General features: G+C 43.0%; 1 long non-coding RNA gene across 1 annotated transcript in view; it reads left to right on the top strand.

Moving 5' to 3' along the window:
* The window catches only part of LOC113964697, a 28191-nt gene extending 13574 nt beyond the window's left edge, over nucleotides 1-14617 (top strand). The window contains exon 3 of the long non-coding RNA XR_003533263.1: nucleotides 14414-14617. This is a non-coding gene — a long non-coding RNA (uncharacterized LOC113964697). The remainder of the gene's footprint in view (nucleotides 1-14413) is intronic.
* Nucleotides 14618-20870: the final 6253 nt, after the last annotated feature.

The raw sequence follows: 20870 nt of genomic DNA, 5'->3' as shown, positions 1-20870 counted from the left end.
AGGGGTAGTAACAGCAGCCAGCAGAACTGACAGACAGGCTGAGGTCACTCTCATTGAAGCCTGGGTCCCCTGTCCTTCACAGCACTCTAGAGTGTGTTACTGGGGGAGACCCTTACACCTCGATTCAGCCTTGACTTGCACTGGCCTTTGAACCTACAGAGAAAAGGAGGAGTTACATATTTTGTTTGAATTAGGAGATACTTCTGGAATTTTTTTTGAGAAGTTTCCAAAAAATGTGCCATTTCTGCCTCTACACACGGTGTTTGCTTTGCCTCTATGCAGCATAATCTCTATTAAGCATGTATACGGGCACATATTTGGGCATATACAAAGGTGTGTTATACGCATCCTGCTGTAACATAAAGAAAGGACACTATCCAGTGAGCCATGGTGTTCATTTACACAATAGTGGCCAATATGTTAGCAGATTCATACTTTCGTGTATCTGGGAACTATCCACAGAAGTCATTTTAATTTGTCTTTTCATGGGAGGCTTTCAAAAGCCCTGATATTATCCCTGGTTGTCACTGCACTGTCAGTAAGCTGCTCACAGCTGCTCTCACCTTGCCAAAGGCTGTCATGTCTTAGGCCTGGTCCTGTACTTTCTTCTTCAATATGGTGTTTGAACCACTTCTTTTATCAAAGTGGGGCAAAAAACTTCTGTGCCAGGTGCTTTGATCTTTCTGGACTTCTCAGACCTTATACCCATTGTGAATGCATAGCCTGGAGGTAATGCCAGAGACGCTGCAGCTCAGGAGGAACCAAGAGGGTTCACACAGATTTGGCCCCGTGCTCCCTGCCCCGAATGACATGTGGCTAGAAGGAAAACAAAGGAATTTGAAGATGACCAATTCAGGAACCTTGGAAAGGTTTTTCTGTCTGCTCATTTATTTTCTGTAACAGTGGCTCCAGAGATCTCAGAGTTGCTCTGTGAGCCCCGGTAGCCCACAGGTAGGGACAGCCCCCACCTGCAACAGTCTATGGTGTAAGGAGACAAGACAAATTGCAGATGACAAGGAAATGTGATTATCCAAATTTTGCAAATAGGGAATTGAAGCTGTTTGGATACATGTAGGGCAAAATTTCTCAAAAGATCTAGCATCCATATTCTGATGGTCAAGTGCCTGATCCAATACGTGCTCCAAAATGCTTCCCTGAAATTACTTGCTCAAGGTTACAAAGAAAGTTTGCAACAGCAGTAGGTAGCTGTCCCCTACTCCTGGGTCATGGCACTTAGACCACAAGGCTACTCTCCCTTATGGGGAACGGCCTCTCTGTACCACTTGTATCCAGCTGAGCACAAATCGTTTGTATTCACATTCTAAATGGCCACTAAAAAGGGGAGTGAATACCAAAGCAAAAGAACAATTTTTGTTTGAGCTAGCACCGATGAATACCTCTTTGCAGAATTTGCCAAGCTCTACTATTGATTAACAAAAATTAAATTATAACATTCAGTTCACATTTATTCTGCTACAGTTGCTGGAGTGTTTCTAAGTGGGCAAATGTCCCTGTGATCGTGTCATTTGGCTCTCATAATGCTGTAGGCTGAACAAGGGTATAAATATGCAAAAGCTGCTCCATTTCACTGTTGCATGGATACAAAGCAGATGGATAGATGAACAAAACTCCTTCTTAGAAAGCAAGTGCCCCTGTCAATACAGACTGCACCCATCTGTCTCAGTTCTGCACCCGGCTTGGAGAAAAAGAAGGTGAGCATCATATTTAAACCCTATCCCTTTTTTCTGTACAGGGTGATAGGATTAACAGCTTGGTGTACTATTTCCCTTTCTGCAATGACACAGTCTGAGTCTCTCTGGACAATGATCCCCTCCGGAGCACGGAAAGACACTTTGCCCCCTATTGCCTCCATCCCCCTTCTAAAAAAAATGAGTACAGCCAACATTTGTGCCATGTCACCACCATGGACCACATCCACAGGGAGGTTTCCGGACCAAGTCTGCACCATCCAGCCACCTTGTGAGGGCCCAGCAGTCTCTTCCACTGACGGCATCGTTGGTCCAGTCATTGACCATCCCTGTTCAAGCAGTGGGGCCAGACCTTCCTCTAGACACCTACTGCCCAAAGCACCCATCCACAAATGGCAGCAGAGACCAGAACTTGGTGCTCAGAGCAGTGCCCCACTGGCAAGTGACTGGAGATTGTCTGGGTTGTGTTTCCCCACTGCTGAATTGACTCACACTGACTCTCACTGCTGTGTGAGCAGCAGAACCAGCATGACTCAGCATCCAGTATTTCCCTCTCAATCCCAGCCACCCAAGCTGGGTTCTTTGGTGTCTGATTAGACAGGACCTCCTTGTTTTTTCCCTCCATGAGAAACCAAGCTTCTCCAGCTATTTCCACAGTAAACGTGCTGACATTTCAGATTATTTGGTTATTTGATATATCTACTTTCCTGACCAGTGTGGTTGAAACAAGTGGGAGAAGAATAGAGGGAGAGCACAATGTCAATCTCATAAACCTCACTTCCTGAGAAAATAAAGCCAAGAAACAGTGAATAGTCTGTCTGAGTAGACAGCCAAAAACAGTCATAGTCTTGGTGCGGATTCATTGACCTTATCTCCTACACCTCCTCTTCCCATCCTGTGTTGAAAAGAAAACACAAGCAAAACCAGTAAAAAGACCCCCCCAAAAAAGGCAAATGCATTCTGAAAATACAGAAATTTGTCCAAGATAGATGATGAATTTTTTCACTGTAGATCCCATACTAATGCAGGTCACGGCTCTGATGGAATAATCAGGATGAGCATCTTGAGAGAACTCTGCCAGCAGGAACCAGAGCAGGGTGTGCTCAGCTCCAGAATTCAGGCACTGCCTCCCTGGCAATCAGCAGGAACTCAAGGCAAGTATTCAGCTAGGTTTAATCTCTAAGACTCATGCTCCCTGATCTGGGTGTCTTCACTGGCATCCCCCATCCTGCAGATCTGACCGAGAAGGACTTAATGAAGCATGTTCACAAAACTGTGAAGCCCAAGAAAAGGAGTGAGCATGAAGTTATTTTTTCCACCAACATCAACTACCACTTTTGGGAAAAAAATAATGGACCTTCTTGTGTAGTTCTCACTTTCAGTAAAAAAATTAGAGAAATAAATCTTCAGCTTTGACCGTTTATTTACTAATGTTTATAGAATCACAGAATCATTACGGTTGGAAAAGACCGCCAGGGTGATCAAGGCTAACCCTAGTGCCACATCCACTAGCTTTTTGAACACTTCCAGCAGTGAAGACACAACCACTTCACTGGGAAGCCTGTCCCAATGCTTAACCACTCTTTGAATTAAGAAATTTTTCCTAATATCCAACCTGAACCTCCCTTGGCACAATGTGAGGCCATTTCCTCTTGTCCTATCACTAGTTGCCTGGGAGAAGAGGCTGACCCCCACCTTGCTACAACCTCCTTTCAGGTAGTTGCAGAGAGTGATAAGGTGCCCCCTGGGCCTCTTTTCCTCCAGGCTAAACAACCCCAGCTCCCTCAGCTACTCCCCATAAGACTAAATCTCTAAACCCTTCCCCAGTTCTGTTGTCCTTCTTTGGACACACTCCAGCACCTCAACGTCTTTCTTGTAGTGAGGGGCCCAAAACTGAACAAGACTTTCAAGGAGTGGCCTCACCAGTGCTGAGTACAGGAGGGCGGTCATTGCCCTGGTCCTGCTGGCCACACTATTGCTGATACAGGTCAGGATGCCATTGGCCTTCTTGGCCACCTGGGCATACTACTGGCTCATGTTCAGCAGCTGTCGACCAGCACCACCAGGTCCATTTCCTCTGGGCAGCATTCCAGCCACTCTGCCTGCAGCCTGTAGCGCTGTGCGGGATTGTTGCGACCCAAGGGCAGGACCTGGAACTTGACCTTGTTGAGCCTAATACAACTGGCCTTGACTCATCAATCCAGATCCCTCTGCAGAGCCTTCCTACCCTCCAGCAGATCAACACTCCTACCCAACTTGATGTTGCCTGCAAGGTAACTGAGGGTATACTAAATTCTCTGGTCTAGATCATCTATAAAGATATTAAAAAAGACTGGCCCCAGTACTGAGCACTGGGGAACACCACTTGTGACTTGCCACCACTCATTTGGTTTCCTTCCTTGCCTACAAGCAAATATGGTAAGTTCTGGTTCTTAACTCACAGAGCACTTGCTGACACTACGCAGACCATCAGAGATCCAGGATCCACAGTTGTGAAATGCTGAGTTCAATTACGCGGGTGCTTCCCCTCTTACAAGGTAAAGGAGATCTGCACCTGGTAGCTGGCTTGCCTGAAACCTGTCATTAAGACTCAAATCACTCCAAGGCAGGTAATTAATTGTGCCTCATTCCCGAAGGCAGGTCATCATTATCATATTCTAGAGTTAACAGTTTTCCCTTAATCATCTTTTCTGCAGAAGATGTGGGGAACTTGTGTGGAATAAGCACTTTCTTTCAGCAACTATTGGCTTCAGTTTAAAGCAATGAATGCTCAAATCACTGGTATTGAGCTGTCTATGAACAGACAGAAAGGCACGAGAGATGTTACTATAATAAATATTCAGCAAGTGCCTGTAGAATAAGAGCATAAATATGCAAAATTACTCTGCTTCATGGTTATATTAGAAGGCACAGGGTAACACAAATCCTTTTCTTTATAGTGCTTCTGAGGGGATTTCTTTTTTTAAAAGAAAAAAGTGTGGGCTTTAGAACCGGACATCTGCCATGCCTGACGTCACATAGATCTCTGCAGAGCTCACCTTTTTCTTCCTAAGCATTAATAATGTGGAAACTACTGAAGGGCAAATGTGCTTTCAGTGAATAGGGAGTACCATGGCTATGTAATGCTGCAGACAGCTACAGATGTGGTCTTTCTCTCTGGGTTTCTTTTCCCTCTCCCTGCCTCATATATCTTTGTTATGCAGAATAATCACAACCGTTTCTGTTTCTCATACCTCTATAAACTTAAGCATATGCAGCTATTCAAAATCATTCTGTGAAATGTGAGGGAAGAGGTAAACCCCAGCCCCTCTGTGGACATAGGGGAGGAGAGTAGGACTGAGCAGGGCACCCTGGTCTGCACAACATGGCCCAGCTCTGTTGCAATTCGCTCTCATCTGCTTGCACTGATCACTGTTCAGTCACTGCATTCTCAAAGAACCATTTGTAACCCCGAACTCCTGCAAGGGGGCAAAATCACTGGCAGTATTACTTCTCCAGCAGGGAGCACTTTGTGCTCTCAAGTCCGACTGATCTCAAAAATTAACTAAGACTTTCCTCTACCTACTGCTTGTGGTAACAGAAGACATTAACCGACCTTGCATCTTTTCTTCAGAAATTCAACTATTACTCACTTTAAATGCCCCTGCAACATACACTTGCTGTCTTTCCGGAAATCTTGCTTATATGGAATAGCGCTACTGCTATGAACTCTGCAGAGCCAGGTAATATCAATTTAATTTAAACTGTTTCATTTCTGCCCTAGGTGGGGTCATTTTATGATCAGCAAATATGTTTTTCTGCTTCTTAAAATATGATTTCAGGAATGGAGTCAGTGTTCAAAACCATAATTTGACAGCTGGACCCTGCAGTGTAGTCTTCCTTTTCCAAACTTGTCAGAAAATGTCCTGTAATTCTAAGGAAGGGAGATGTAACATTTGAAATGTGCCCATGCTGCAGACAGATGTATCAGTATTTCAGAGAAGCAGCTGGTCAGTTTTTTGAGGCTAATGCCAGTAATATGATTCCCAAAAACCATACATCATCAAGGGAGAATTTTGTTGTTTTAAAATGCAGACATAGAGCAAAACTAGAATCACAAAACAATTTAGACTGCAGTGCATCTCTGCTAGTCATGTAGTCCAGCGTCCACTCAAAGTAGAGACAACTTCAAAATAGCATTAGGTGGCTCAGGGCTTTCCAAGTTTGATTTTTCAGTGAATAATTCTTGTCTCTTCTGTCCTCTGACCCTGAAATTACTATTCCACATCTTGCCTAATGTCTCTGCAGGCACAGAAGCACTGGACAGGTCTATGGACTTCAGCACTCTCCCTCCCCTCCATCTGCAGCATCTGCACTGGCACATCTCAACAATTTCATCTCCTTTCCCTTTCCCTCCCTTTCTCCCTCTCCCTCTTCTCTCTTCTCCATGCTTTCTGGGGAATAAAGAGGGCTTAAAAACCTGAGCAAAACACTGTCTGAGGCTGAGGTGAGTAGGGAGTAGCACTAGAGAGCCACAAGGGGAAAAAAAAAAAAAAGGACAAAAAAAAAAAGGCAGCCTACGTGAAAGGATACAGTGGGACAGGAGCTCCTCCGGCTGTCAGCAGTACTCACACAGCCCGCTAGACGGTGCCGTCCTAAAGGCCTAAAACGCCTGTTAGACTCCAGCTCTGCTTTTTTTTTTTCCTGGAAAATGCCCTGCATGTGCACAGGGGACACGCCGCTGTGCTGCGGGAGCAGCGCCCGGGTCCGCACGTGGATCCACCTCAACAGCCCTCTGCCCGGAGATCCCTAGCTGGACACCCACCCATGAGACCTCTCCAGTCACAGGGACCACTGCAGAAATGTCATTGCAGGCCCAGGAATCCGGGGGTGCCCCAGCAGCAACACCAGTCCCATGCAACAGTGTATGGATGCAGCCAGGTGCATGCATCCTTGCAGAGATGAAAATCACACAAAAAACCCAACCAGATGAGCAAAATTTCCAAGGAAGTGCTGATGTATTTCCTCACCCAGGAATCAGTCCAGCACAATCAGTCCCAAAGCTGGTAGGCCAAAAACCCCTTGGAGAGTGCAGAGCTCAGCCCTTTGTACAGTCCAGTCCTCGACCCAGGGGAAGCCAGTACCTGCAGCTCCAGGAAATAACCAACTCGTCTGTTTGCTATGTACCTCCTGGCATCTTATTCCATCTCTCCCTTGATAATTGAAATGAAGGGCTCTCCCTCCTCATATAGGGTTTTGCTCCAGGGTAAGGAAAGGGTTTCACATCATCCTGACAGCATCTCAGAGCTGCAAGCACATGAAACATTTTTATCAGCCACTTCATGTCAGGTATTTCCCACTTCGCACCAAACAGGCATGCTAAGACATAACACAACCCCGCCCAAATTAATGCCCTCTGCTCCCTTCTCTCTGAACCAGGCTGTTTGGAGGGACTGTGTTTCCTGGGATATATCCCATTTCTTTTTCCATGGCAAGTGGCTGTGCCAGCACCACAAGGCATCCCAAGAGATGTGCTGCCCTAGGAAGGCCTCACATAGCCAGACAGCACACCTGAGGAGGAAAATGAAAGAGTTAGTAACCCCAAATTGGTACTTTTATGAGGCACAGGTAATTTCTAGACCCTCGGAAGATGCGCTATCATTGCTGCCAGTGAAATTTCCCATAGCGGGAATTAGGGAGTCATTTCCAAGGAAATGCTGCAGTCTACTCATTGGATCATCTCTTTTTGCTCTTATTTGGCACTCTAAGGAAATATGTATTGTTCACAGAAAGCTTAATCAAGTTACATTATAATTGTATGCATTTACATGGAGTGAAGGTACTTTCTTGCATTTTAAAAGTATGCAATTCCCAGAATTAACTATTATGCTCTCTACCACATGCCCATACCAGTTACAGTGACTTATCCTCTTATCCTAAACTCCTAGGTATTTGGTTGCTTTTTTGTTTGATTGTTTATTTTTAACAGGCCACAAGAAAACAGAGGTGGAAACACAATGACCCAATGAGTTAGAACATGGGGTTCAATCTCCATATCAAATCTTCACAGTACTTTCAAGAGAAAACCCCCTTTAAGTATTTTCCAGTCCAGATTAAAGTGTCACCCCATGTCTGAGGAGGAGCCAGTACAGCCCAGAGCTTTTGCTCAGACAAGGCACAGCAACCTAGCTAGCACAGTTCCCAGATGGGGCACTGACAAGGCTCTTTCTTGATTTCAGCCACTCTGTTTCTCTTGCTTTCCCATTCTTTCCCTCTAATTTTCCTTGGTCTTGGAGCAGCCAAACCAGGATATTCCAAGATGCTGTGCAAAGCAACTCTACAAGGAATGGCATTACAGGGCACGTGGCTCTCAAGGTAAAGGAGGAAGAAAACCTTTTTGCTTAGCTGAGGAGCTATCAGTTCACATCCACTTGGAAAGACAATTGAAAGTGAACTTGGATTTTACCTGAAGTTCTGCCATAGTAGTGAGCTCAGAGACCATAAATAGGAGACCACCTCATCATCAGCCCCAAATCTGCTTTTCAGGGAAACCATTTTGCAAATTGGGTCATACTCACTAATAGTCTGGTGATGACCAACACTGTGCTGTTGCAAATGAAGCGTTCACCAAAAGCAGTTCAGCCAGTGCTACCGCCAGGTCCAAACGGAAGATCAGGGCCTGAGGCTTTGTCTAAAATCAAAACTTTCTGTAATTTAGTGGAATTCAATTAACAAACCAAATTAATTAAACTAGTGCAAATGCCTGAGCAGGCCATCTAAAGCTGCTGTGCCTTAAGGCTTATTTACAGAGAGCTTTGTGCTGCATTGACCATTCCTGTATAGCTTCTTTATATCAATGCAACTCATCTGAGGAGAGACGTCATTATGTCACACCAGGGGATGCCCTGATTTAGCTAGAGTGATTTCCAAACACAGCTAATGAAAACAATACAAGCACTGTGTGTGTGAATTCAAACAACTACCCAATTGATTTAAGCTAAACTAGGTTTAGACAAAGTTAAGCTGTCCCTACAATATTGTTAGTCGTAAATCACTGCATATGCTTCCACCTTCTCCAGCCAAGAAACAAATGGTCTCATTAGCAAGTAAGACTGTAGGACAAGATGTGCGTTAGCTCTGAGCTGCCATGAGTAGGCTCTGAACACAGCTAATGTGTTAGCTTAAGAGAAGTGTCATCAGCGCAATGTGTTTACAGCACAAGCATACCGAGAACAAGGCCAGTTCTGCATGTCTCCTGATTTTAAATCATCCACGTACTCAAACCACTTGCAGTTCATTGCTGAAAGGCTTTATCATCAAGCAGCAGCAGCTCTTATCTTTCCTCCCCTGGGGCATCGCTCCACCATCACATGCTAACAGCCATAAGCCACTTCATCCAACACAACCAGGTAGGAAGATTAATGCAGAACCGTGTCTGCTTTAACGCACTCAGCTTCTCACAGCACAGCCACAAACTAAATGATCCTGAGGGGTTTTGTCACCAAAGCTATGAGATTGTCTTCTTAACTGTCACATGACTGCATGCCCCAGGGAGAGGTCTGCCTACAGTGAAGGGCTGCATAGCTGTGCTGCTTCCGGAGAAATTGGGAACTACATAACATCTGTGTCTATGGAATAGTTTGTTGACTTTTGCTGACTTAACCTGAGTACCGGAGATCAGGTCTTTGCTCCTGGCTCTGTCACCAGCCTAATGGTATGTTCCTAATCCCTCCTGTGACTTGGCTTTTCTTCTGCCTTTGTCTCTCCTGTACGTGGAAGTCACAAATGTTTTGGGGCAGGAACCAATACTTCATCCTAAGAGGTTTTCAAGCATAAGCTGGATGAAGCCCTGAGCTGCCAGGTCTGACCTCAGAGCCAACCTGCTGTGAGCAGGAGATTGGAGCATAGACCTCCCGAGATCCCTCCCAACCTGAGCTATCCCGTGGTGCTGTGATTCACAGCAAATAGCACAAGGACTCAGTGTGGGTTTGGGAGAAAGGGGATAGAAAAGGCTTCAAAGAACAAATGTTTTTGATTGCCAGATCATCCTTATTACAAAAGGAAAACATATCTTTCTATTCTTAAATACATAGAATTCATCAAATTAAATGGGAAAGTCTATTCGGACATTCAACAAAGTGTTTACCTCATGGAGTGCTTTGGGAAGCAATAGTAAATGAACAACAAATTCTGTCTTCTATGATTTCAGGCTAAGACTTTCAACCTTTAGTGTTAGAGTTTTAACTTGTCTATATAAAACCAGAAAAATTACACTTCAACTGCTTCAGCTAAGAGTAGCTTAGGCCATGGAAGTTTGAAATTAGACCAATATAAATTAAACCATTGTGAAGGTCCAAGGTCACCTCCTGTATACAGCCTCCTTAACACGATCAACTCATTTCCTCTGAAGACTCAGAAGAATAGTATCAGTAACCACAGCAACACTGAAACGTAAGTATAATTTTTAGCTCTGTGATGTAGGCTGCACAAAATAAGAGAACACATTTTAAAAGTTCTCATCACAACCTACTTTATTTTTTCATGGGTTTATTTTAATGACAAGACACGTATCTGGGATTTTTTTAATAATTCTTAACATTTTCGTTGGCAGATGACTGGTTTGCATTCATTGTAGCTCACACTGAGGAAGTCAATGAAGCTTCAGCTCTTCTGCCTCCCACTGCATTCTTCTCAGCACTGAGGAGATAAATTTGGTCCCTGCCCTCATCTTTTCCGGACCCAAAGCAGAGTTTGAAACCCCTGTTGCAAATTGTGGAAGAGACCCAAACAGTATATCTGCATTGCACCACCCAGCCCAATGAGTCTCAAATATCCAAATCAGTGGCTTCCTGCCACTCCTCCTGCAGCTGGAGAACAGTCTAGGTCCATGCATGAGTGCTTGTCCACGCATGCAGTGGGCCCTGTGGCATCAGGATATGTTCAATGAGATCTCAGCACCGGGTGCTGGGCTCTGCAGTGTTAGTTTTATGGTTGGACTTGATGATCTTAAAGGTCTTTTGCAACCTAAATGACTCTATGGATTCTATGGAAAGTTTCTTTTTTAGCCAAATACATTAAAAAAAGATAATTAAAATAAATACTGGTCTTCACAGTGCAGAATCACTTTCACTGAAAGACTTGAATAGGACCAAAACTGGAAAAGAAGAAATTGAATGAAATCCTGTGAGGTCCTTACATACTGCTGCTTTTATGCAACTAAGAGGTATTTGTTTTATTTATCAAGTCTCACTCTAGAAGGAAATGTTATTACATGAAAGTACAGCTATGACCTTCCTCAAAATACTTATCTGATACTTTCCCATCTCCAGCAAGAGATTTAATAGCTCCCACAAAGATTCAAAAGTCTTTGAATATCTCTATATCCATGTCTTCATTTTTACCTATTTTTAAATGAGTTATTAATCCACGAGCAAGTGTGTTCTTTAATCCTTCTTACCTTTGAAAAGTCTTTAGTGTTGGATCTTCCTGAAAGCCTTCTGAAAACCCAAGTACATGAACCAGATTGCCTTAACTCCCATGCTAATTTGGTAAGGATGGCCTTACTTCAATCTTGAACTACAGTAGTTTGATGGTGGGGTTTTTTGTTAGTCTTCCTACAGACGCTGTTGAGAGGGATCATGTATTTGTTCAAATCTGCGGTATTTTCAGGCAATTCTTATGTCACCTGTGAACACTCCACCCTTTCATCTGTTTCCTTTCAAATACAGTCATATTTATATTGTTGTTTGTTGGTTTTGGTTGTTTTGTTTTTTAATTCAAAACTGTGGCTTTGACAGTGGGATTTTAAACCAAGGCCTGAGCTCAGCTCCAGATTCAGTGGAGAAATGCTGCTCCACCTGCCTTTTCTGTGAATAGCTCTTCTATGGTGCAGTCTACAAATGTATTCCAGGCATTGTCTTGCAATCATACTGCAGGTGCTAAATATATATAAAACAACTCACACATCTCATTGTTTTGGGTTTTCTGCATCATTGTAGTTATTCTATCCATCCATCCTGGGCTAAAGTATAGTCTTAACACTGCATTTTTGCTATTGAGAGCTGGAGTTTTTATGAGTGGTGACTTTGTTTTTTGAGTCAATCACTTAAACTATTTATCTGATTAGACTGCATGTCTTCTTTAACATACAGTAGCACTATTAGAGTTGGGCAGCCACTCTTTTTTCTTTTTTTTTTGGTAATATTTTTTCCTAGTTATTACAATATTGCAATTATTATGGTTTTCCTTTCTGGTTCAGAGGTGTCTACCATGGCAACTTTCAAATTTAAAAGCAAACATACCTGTTCCCTGATTTCAGCTTTTAGACTTCTCGTATTTCAATGGAAGCACACGCCCTTTGATACAGTTACCTCTGTGTGTGCGTGTGCATGTGCGCGCTCGCGCGTGTGTCTTTTTGTATGTGTGTGTGTGCATGGTCACATGCTCATGCAGCTTGTTTAAATAGAAATTTTTTTCTTCCAGACTATTCTTCACTGTTTCTTTCCTGGGTTATCAGTCTCTACACTACACTCATCTGAAGCTCTTATTTTTTGTTCCGTTCATGCCAGAGGACATGCCTTTCAGACGCTATGGCTCTTGGCTTTCTCACTTTATTATAATCTCCCATACAGCTTTTTTCAATTTGAATGCCACTTTCCATTTCTACCATTTCTAATGTAGAACCCACATTTTCAAAAGCTTTTCACTGGTGTGAACTCTGCATGATTTCTTTTCCTCATTTCTTAAATCAAAACCTGAGAATGATTTTCAGTCTTTCTGTGCTGCCATGGGGCACTGGGAGCAAAGACTGCCATGGGAAAAGGGAGACCACCGTGCAGATACTCCCTAAAAGTTTGTGTAGAGATCTACAAGATCTTCCACTGTTGCATCCAGCTGGCGTCACAAACCCAGTTATCTAAATGCTTGGCAACCAAAGTATCTTTCATTTTAACTTGCCTCTTCCCATCCACAGGGAGAAATTTCCCATAGAACTTCCAAAAGGAGTATCTCCAGTGAAGAGTCCTCACTTGGCAGAAGGGATCTACTAACAGAAAAATTTGACAGCTCTTTGACAGCTTTCTGCCTTTCTGCCATTAAAGTGTTTTCTCCTGCAACAGTCGGTGTAGCTGGCCTAGAGGTGAGATTTTTCTATTATTTACCTCAAAGTCTTGATGATGAACCTCTTTCCTAATTCCCAGTTTTAGTTTTTCACTAAAATAGTTTTCCTTATTTTCCTCTCAGCCTCACTAGAGAGCAGTTTGTACTGAACTGAGCCCTTTTTTGCCAAATGGCAGACTTCTCTCCTCTTATAAACTAGGATTTAAATCCATGGGGATTTAAACCTGCAGTATAATGAAAGTCAAACTATACCAATCGTGTTACCCTGCAGAAGACTCTTCTCGTACCTGAACAAAGAGAATATGACAAAGCCCTAGAAATGTTTATCAGATTTGAGAGATTGTATAACAGCGAGAGGTGGTGAACAGTGGGTAGATAGCATTTATACTATGAATATGTGAATCATAAGCTTCTTCGAACTAGGGTTTAACACCGGAAACTTATACCAAAAGTACTGTCTGCTTGTCTTCAGAAGCAGGGAGGGGGTTTTCTTCAAACAGACAGCTACAGAGCCTTTTATTTCACCAAAGAAATGTCAGGGGAGAGAAGGGAAGAGGCACAATTACTGACAAAAATGGTGAAAATGAAGTAATGCTCCTCACCAGCACTGCCAACAACTCTGAATGTTATTTTGCCCAAGCAGAGATTAAAAGTTCTGGTCTATATTCCATTATTTTGGCCTCATTTGTTCAAATGTAAGGATGCACTCTACAGTCATAACAATGTTTAATTAGTGAAAATGCCTTTTGGGTTTATCAAGGCATGGTTAGCAAAGGAGATAAGAGTAGCTAACCCACAGTAGGCAGCAGCTGCAGAGTATACATGTACATTTGGGCGTATGCTGAGAGAAGTCTACATGTGACTTGGGCACTGAGGGCCCACTGCAGTCAGCAGAGACATAGAACTCCGTTCAGATTAGGTGTTCAGTGCTGTCTGATGGATCTGGTCCCAAGTGCTGCTACATGGGTTATTAATCTCCTATGGGTTTCTGTAGCATGTGTATCAGCCCACATGGATGTCTTGGATACTCAAGGACATCTTTATCAGCACTAGGCTCCTATATGCAGACAACTGGATTGAATTCTGAGGAAGCACAGCCAGCAGACCCCAGAGAATAATTCAGTTCACCCTGACATATTTGCCTACTCTTTGGCTCAGTTCTCCATACACAAGGATTTAGTGCTCTTTGGGATGCCATGAGACACCCAAGACATCCACTCATGGCTGGCAGCACTCCCCAAGACCTAAAAGGGACCATGGCCTGCTGGAGGCCAGGCAACTTAAATGACACTGTGTGCTGTCAGCCAACCAGGCATGCAGGTCTCTAGCGCCTGACCACTGAGCAGCTCTCTCCAGCCCAGGGATATCTCAGCTGGGATGCTGTTACCTGCGGTGGGATCCTTGGCACTGCAGCTCTCAATCTCCTACACTGAGGTTTTGTAATTTCAAACTGAGTCCTATCCTGAATGCTGGTCAATTGTGTCTTGTCTTCTACTGTCTTGCAGAAGAAGCTGGAGAGGCATCTGGGGAGTTTTATTTCTCTAGGGATTAGCAACACTCATGTATCCAAAAGGCCTGGAGAAATTATCTTTTCTACCTTTTCACAGGTGCAGGGAACACTGGGAGAAGTTGATGATGCCCTCAGCTCTCAAGCAGAGGACCCCTAAGTAAACTTTCCCTGAAGTCACCTCTCCTCCCCTGACCTACCCTCCTTTCCCACAGCACATTAATCAGATGAGTCTTCAATACCACAACCCAGCCTCACTTGAAAGGCATCTGCCTCTTACTCCACATGCTACAAAATCAAGGTAGGAACAGCAAAATAGAAGGAGGGAAGGGGAAGCATGTTGAGGAGTTTTTTGAGAGATTGATAACTCCACTAAATTCACTCTTGCTGTAATCCCATTCCCTGTAATAAACTGCAGAGACAAACTCACCCCAATGCCCTGGTGCTCTCATAAATTGTCTCCTATAGGCCCAAACCAAAGGCTATAGAAATCAATGAATCTTCATTCCATGACTTTAATGATCTTGAAACGACCTTGACATAATTTCTCCTGCTTCCCATTTTTTCTTCTCTATTTTCCCTCTGCTGCAGAATTTTACAGCTTCAAATATGCTGTGAATTATGGCAACCAGCTACAGAAATCTGATTCTTCAGGCCTGTTCTGCCAGATAATCCATATGTGCAAATCAGTCTGAAAACAGGAGTTTAGCCCTGCTGAAATTAAGCTAAGAGAAAACAGAAAGGAACTACCCCTTGAAATGTAGATCTGCTACTGAATTTTAAAAAGATGTGGTCATGATCTTGGTTAACCTGTTCCATCTGTGATACTCTCCTATAAATAATACTGTTTTCTCTGGGTTTACATTTCTTCATAAATCTAGTGAAAGTTGACCATGTTCAATTTTAGCTACAATTGCTAAAATCCTTTATTAATCCATTGAACCAGCCCCAAGTGACACTTTCTCTTCTTATTTCAAAATTAGAGTGGCTGGACCAGGCTTATATCTGAGTAAAAAGGTAAGTCACTTTCCGTGTTTCTCCTACCATGGGAGGACATGATAGTTGATGCATCCAGTCACAATGCACCCAGCTAACTTGTATTATCCAGGCAACCCAAAAGGCATGATAATGACTTCGAATTAGTACAGCTGGAAACTTGCTATGAGTTAGCCAAACCAAGAGGAAAAGTGCTGCCCTTTTTTCCCAACCTCCTGTGTTGAAACACATTTCAACAAAGACAACAACAAGAGAGAAATAGAAAAAAGAAAAAAAAAACTAACACAAAACCAAACAAAAACAAACAAAAACCCCACAACAACTCAGAATCAGAAAAATATTTCTGTTTTTCCTTAGCACAATATTTATACTTCCATACATCCATAATTTCCATTTACCGACACAATATACAGACAGGAAGATGAACTACTGCTTAGGAAAGGATAAAGCTAGACAGAAGCATGGGATGAAGAAAAGTCAAATTCATTCAAAAATACAAAAATCATCTCATGAGTAAATAAACTGAAGGTGGGCCAGCAGGAAACCTGTGGAAGATACTCAGAACCAGCTCAGAGCAGGTGAGGCATCAGCTGAGACCTGCTCATCCCCATTGTCCTTAAGAACATATTGGATAAACATGTTTCAGGGATGGCATAGTCACAGTTCATTTTCCTTGCATAAAAGGACAAGTAGGTGACCTGTAAGGAGCCATCCAACCCTGTTTTTTCCAACTATAATTCTCAGCTACATAGGAAACTGGAACAAGAAAAGGGGCCAGTGTGTCCAATATCACACGTGGGGTCCCATCCCACACTTAGGAGTATAGCATGTTCCATGACATCCACAAACTTTGACACTGCCAGGAAAAACACTTGTTTAAAAGGGTACTGATTCTGATTTCATTTAAAACAAATAGCAGTTGGTTTCCTATGCTCTTCCATGTAACCTAACAAGGAATTGTTGAAATGGCCTCTTCAATAAAGGTGTGAAAGAATTCTTTGGCTGAAAACTGTTAAATATTACAGTTGATTTACAATGAAAGGCATGAGTAGAAAGCAACTTCTGTTGCACTGATTTCTAAGCACATAGCAATGGTCATCTCCGTTGACCAGGATGAGAGTTTGCAGACTTCCAAACTGAGGTTTGTTGCAGAAATAATCTACTGGGTTTCTATGCTGCTTTAAAGGTAAACCGGCAGGAGAAATGAACCCAAGTCCAAAGAGATTATAAGTTAGAGTTACAATTTAATAAAATAATACCATAAATACAATTATATGGACAAACAATTGGTTTAACCCACAAAACCCAGATGTATAACCTGGCACCCTGGGGTGCGAACAGAATGTTGTTCGTTGGCCCCTGTGCTGAGCCCCATGTGGTCCCCTGAGTCCAAAAGTAAAAGGAGAGGAAAAACCTGTTGGTGCGAGTGATGGTCACTGTCTGGTTGAGAGTGGTGGTCGCAGTCTGGTCGAGGTTCTAGTCCTCCTCTGGATCCCACAAGGGGTACCAGAAGTCCCAAGACCCCAAGATTATATACACTGGTGTTCAGGCAGGAATGCCCAGTGCCTCCCCTAGGGCAGGGAGTTCCACAATGGGTGATTGTAACTCATGGGTGTGAGGACAGGAGACCTCTCTCACAGGCCTCTTAACAGCCAGTTTATAGCCTGTGGGGCCAGGTGTGCTCTGGGCAGATGCTGCAAATGGTCTAACAGTTTCTGGGAAATGGCATGGAGGGTGTAGAATACACAGTTCAGGTTACACCCACACAGTGATGAACCGGTCCCAGCTGTTCTAACTAGGACAATTTCCTATTCTGCTATGCCCAGGTAAATATTGAGCAGTTTCATTGACTTCAACAGAGGTTGAAGATAGAGAGTTACTTCTATTAGATGGAAGTCCACTGGAGTAATTTTCTTGTTTTTGAAGGACCATGGGATCAGGCCTTTTTACTTAGGAATTCCTGAGTCAGAAACAGGTCAGGAGAGTTAAACTCAGGTTTTATCCTCAGGGTGTTGCACATAGTACATATACAGCACCCTGGACACCTGTAATACAAGTCTCATTCTCTTAACAGTGAAGAACTGACCTTTTACTGTCCCCTGTAAAATAAGATATTGAATCATCTATTAAATTTTTGTTATTAGGGTTGTCAAACAGGCAAATTTTCAGTAAATGACTGAGAATTATTTTTTTTCACCTTTACATGCTCTTTTGTTCCAGCTATGCAGCATGTGCCCTTGCATACCAACTAGACGAGGATGTGTTGCATGGTGTAGCAGCAAAGTGTTTTGTTTAAGGGGCACTATACTCAGTGAAGGGACCAGGATTTTGCAGGGTACTTAATGACCTTCCTTTCTTTTGAGTTCTCAGCTTTACCTAGTTGGTTTGGGGAGACAGTGAACAGGGCAGTGAGTGTATCTCTGCTTCATCACAATAAAAATCTAAGTGGGTTCGCTGGAAGGCTTAGCTGAAGGTGTTGAGGACTTTTTATCCATCAAGACGTCCATTTATCTCAGTCCTCTCAAGCTGAAGTATTTATAGAATGACTAGATTTCTGATCCTAGTTCCACTATTAGTGGGAATTTATCCGCACTCCAAAAGCTGCCAGCTTCAACCAGCAGGCTGGGACAAAGGGCAAATGGGCAGCACAAGATGAGCATCATGGCTATCCTGCTACCAGTACCTGAGATGGCTGGCTATAGCTAGCCCACATATTTGCCCTGCATGACCCTTACTTCTGAGGCTGTTTGATAGACAGTTTTTCAGACAGACCAAAACCATGACAATCCCTCCAGAAAGGACTCTGAAATAAAAATTATATCCTATACGTAATCTTGTGGACTACAAATTTATGTTACTTAGGCTTTGTAAGTAAACAGAGAACATCAGCCACTAGATTACCATTCTGCATCAACTCCTGAGCAGCCAGTGCTTTACAGATTGCGACTCAGTAGGTGACACGATATTGTTCATTAAGTTTGGTGGGAAATGACACTACATTTTTCACAGTGTTTGAATGTGATTTGTCCACAGCACAAGTACATGGTGAACACTGCAATTGCCATTTCTCACTAATTATGTGGAAAAATCCAGCAAGGGAAAAAGAAATGCTTGCAATATGTTTTTAGCTAACAAGAAAAGGAAAAGGATATGAAATGTAAATGTAAATATCCACAAAGAAATAGAATATTTTCTCCATCCATAAAAAAGCAGAACTATTACCAGAAAATTGTTTTTTGCCTTCAAGGGCTTTGAAGAAAGAAAAGGGAAGGTTAGATTGATGGCAAAGTGCAGGCTACTGAGTCAGTGCACAGAGCATGAGGAAACATGCCCAAGGCATGGCTGCTCAGGCAAAGCTGCTAGTTCATAATGTTGATTGAACAGGACAACAAACAAGGATGTGTTCAGGTGCTCTGGTTCCCACAACGGGCTATGTGGGCAAAGGCTTTTATGGGATTGCATTCAGAAGATTACACCCGAGATGTCAGTAATTCTGGTTCAGAAAGAAGATTAAAAATAACATTAATTAGGGGTTTAGCTATGTTATTAACTTTGTGCCCGTAATTTCAAGGACAAAATGTTCAGACTGAATTTCCCCTCTCTTGCCTGTTGTTCTTACAAATTAGTTCTGGGTATCACTGCAAGTAATGACCACAGGAGCATTCAGAGGTGTTAAATGCAAGAAGAGTTTAGCCCTACTGTTGGAATTGACCCACCAGGAGAGGAGTTCAGCTAATGGAACAGCTATGTTTCATAACAGGGGAAAAAAATATTTATATTCCATTTTTAGAGCTCACCCATTTTGCATTTCTTTTTCACAATCCTGTTAGCCAAAAAACCTAAATGCATAATAAATGATAGTACAATTTTTAAAAATTTTATTGTATGTACCAATTTTTGACATTTTTAAGGGGCATATTTTGCAGATGAGTGATAAGCACTGGTTTTATGCACTAATAGTTAGTGGAAAAGAAACATCCTGACATCTTTGGCCCCAACCACCAGTGTCCCCTTCAAGGCACTGAACTCTCCTAAATTCATTTGGAGTTTATCAGAATGATCTTTCAGGTCTAGGAAGTAGGATGCAGTACAAAACAGGCTCGGAGCAAGCCCATGCAGGACCCCAATTAACAGCAGGTCTAATTCTGACATATACAAGCCAAAATGTCTGCAAAAGGCTGACAACAGTCATCAGCAAAAACATAAGGAAAAACATATTTTTCTGGGCATCTTAATTACTCTCAGGAAAGAAAATTCCAATCCTGGACCAATCTTAAGGTAAGATGAGCACTTACCATAGGCAATCCCACTAGTGACTCAGGAAGGCAAACATCTTGATGCTGCTCCTTAATGCCTCCTCAGATTTGTACAAAACTACAAAATTGTTCCTTGAGTCCCTCGTCCTTAGCCCTTCTCCTCTGACCTTGCTAAAATACATTTTATTTCCTGTTTTTACCTTTTCCCTCTGCCCTCTGAATTTGCCTAAGGCCTGGGAGTGGGCTCTTCACCCTCAGTCTTGGCTGATGTCCCTGGTTTTGACTGCCTGGCTGTTATCTGAACTCCTGCCCATTTCCAACCTAAAGCCCAGTTCCAGCAGTCATGTGAGGAGTTTGGCCTTTAGTGCAAATTAATTCCATTTCTAACTCTTGTCATGGAGGAATAAAGTATGGAGACATGAGCAAGCAGTGGGGAGGGAGGGCCAGATGAAAAAATAAATTGCTGTTTTAAAGAAAAAAAGCAGCAACTTGGGGTAGAGGAGTGGGGCTGTGGGGTGTAGGAATCTGAGTCACAACTTTTCAACAACCGATTCTGGTAATTTTGTGAACATCTTTAAAATTCTTAACCCCACCCCACTTGCTTGAGCTGCTGCCCTTCAAAATAATCACTTTAAAAGGGCTACTAGCATATAGTCCCTGCCAAGTATGAGGGATGAGCAACCTGCTGCACAGTGACCATGGAAGCTGACAGGCAGAGCACACATGGCACACAGAGAGCTGGAGCTCAGGGCTGTGACATCTTGAGGGACAGGAGAGATAAGGACTTCGGATCCCTATTCCTCCATCCCGTGCTTCACCCTGAGCCAAGATGCTTCAAGTATCTGATTAGTGGCATCTTGCTCCGGCTCCTGCAATTCTCTTCTGGCACATCTGACCTTTAATTTGGAAAGGAAACATTCAGCCTGGCCTTCTACCTCGGAAAGGATGCTGACACCTGTCACGTATTTTCACTTGGAATGGAGAGTGATTCCTGGTCTCATTAATACAGTAGATAGCTGGGGTGACCCACGGGACAAACTAGATGCATATTTTGGGAATGGTGATTCCTAACTAAAAGTTCATCTGGGAAGGACTTTCCATGTTTGTGAGTCTGCAGTTAGTTTGGTATTTATTTAGCTGCTAGTATGTGTGAATTCCTCTGATACTAACCAAGCTCCAGCACACTCAGGGCTTTAAATATTCCTCTCTCAGAGCATGGCATTGCCTTTGACCTTGATGGAGTTGGAGTATGCCTGGCTATGGGACAAGCCCAGAATGTCCTTCAGAAGAGGCCAGCATCTTCCA

The sequence above is a fragment of the Neopelma chrysocephalum genome, unplaced genomic scaffold (genome assembly GCF_003984885.1).
Source record: "Neopelma chrysocephalum unplaced genomic scaffold, ASM398488v2 Primary Assembly neopelma1_43, whole genome shotgun sequence".
Classification (NCBI taxonomy): Eukaryota; Metazoa; Chordata; class Aves; order Passeriformes; family Pipridae; genus Neopelma; species Neopelma chrysocephalum.
The sequence above is the reverse complement of the archived record's forward strand: the minus strand, read 5'-3'. Positions and strand labels throughout refer to the sequence as shown.